Here is a 1,594-nt window from a genome sequence, read left to right as displayed (position 1 = left end):
GCCACTCCCCTCCGCGGTGACGTCACCGAGGGATATCGCGGTCGCTAGGCAACGCTAATCAACAGCGGTGACGTCACACTAGCAACAGCGTCCTAGGCTATACGCCACGTCACACTAGCAACAGCGCACGACTATATAAGCGGACTCCACAGCAGCTACCAGTTAGTTGAAACATAGCCTGCGAGTGAGCGATAACTAAGAAGTCAGCGAGCGGAAGACGTATTGTGTGCTTTCAAGACATAGTGAGTGCTGTAGTACCGTTGCACTCGGAGTGTGTATTTCAGGGAGACTTGTGTAGCTCCCGCGTTACTAATACTTGAATACTCTTGAAGACAGTGTTAAGAGATTCTGTTGTAGGATTTGTAAACTGTGGAAACCCGTAACGTTGTGATAATTAAGTGTAGCCGATAGTTGTAGATTGTTAAATAAACCTAATTAAACATCTCTACGGCGTCTTCTGTAACGAAACACGTTACAATATTAATAAAGAAAGAATACGAACATGAAGTAAATACCTGTATCAGAATGATTGCAGAGTTTGCTGTTCTAAGATAGAATACGACGTAGAGAAATTAATTTGGACGGTCGAGGATGACCTCGAGCGGTGGTCCGAAACGAGAACAACCTACCCCATCAACGGTTGGAAAGCCAAGAGCCCTTAGCTCGACTCGTTAGGCCGCTAAGTCGACTCGGAAGGGGAAGGAGGGTGGGGGACAGTAGAGAAAGTAGAGGGGAAAAGTGCGCACACAGATCACGGACAGGAGCCGACGTCACAGCCTGGTAGCAGAGCGTGGTTTCGATCCACGAACCTTTGGGTTATGGGCCCAGCACGCTTCCACTGCGCCACTCTGCTATGTCTGCTAAGCCGACGTCACAGTATAAAAGTCATCCATTCATACTATTTTTTCACTCACCCATTATAACATTTATTTTGCAGACCTCTACATACCCTATACATTGGATTACCTGTGGCCAGCCCAGGATCATACTCCAAACACACCCATCTTCCATAGCTGTTTGGAAGCATCGTTCCCATACGAGCACCGTGTTTGGTTGGTGTTACTGAACACAGAAATCTTAGAAGAGTCAAAGTCAAGTGAAGAGATTTTCAGTAGTACACTGTTATCATCCAAGATTTTGTTTGCCAGCTTTCGGAAATTTACACTGTTTCATGCAGAGTATAGTCATTGATGCTGATTGCAGCTGCTAAAACTTCTTCCTCAAATCATTATGGATTGTTTCTGTAAACTAAATCTTAAACCCCCATAAGAAGTCATTTGGGCTGAGAATGCTTGACAGGAATAGTCACTTTTGATATTAGGGTTCTGGAGATAATTGCATGCATAGTCACTTCATGAGTTATTGAACATAATGCTGCAACATAATTTTATTAGCTTACTGTATTTTGTAATAACTTACATATTACCACGTATTGTCAAGAATGATATTAGATGTAAAATGAAAATACAGGTTATTCCAGCAACTGTACTCATCATGTTCTTTGACTGTCCCAAAATGATGGCCTATTACTGTTGTGTTTTATTAGCTTCCACTACTTGTACTTGAGCAAGATATTTAACTTGCCCCTCCAACC

General features: G+C 43.2%; 1 non-coding gene across 1 annotated transcript; it reads right to left on the bottom strand.

Annotated features, from left to right (window-relative positions):
• Positions 1–781: 781 nt before the first annotated feature.
• Positions 782–853, bottom strand: Trnam-cau. The gene has a single exon. It is a non-coding gene; the product is annotated as a tRNA-Met (tRNA).
• Positions 854–1,594: the final 741 nt, after the last annotated feature.

Source organism: Cryptotermes secundus, unplaced genomic scaffold (assembly GCF_002891405.2).
Source record: "Cryptotermes secundus unplaced genomic scaffold, Csec_1.0 scaffold2817, whole genome shotgun sequence".
Lineage (NCBI taxonomy): Eukaryota > Metazoa > Arthropoda > Insecta > Blattodea > Kalotermitidae > Cryptotermes > Cryptotermes secundus.
The sequence above is the reverse complement of the archived record's forward strand: the minus strand, read 5'-3'. Positions and strand labels throughout refer to the sequence as shown.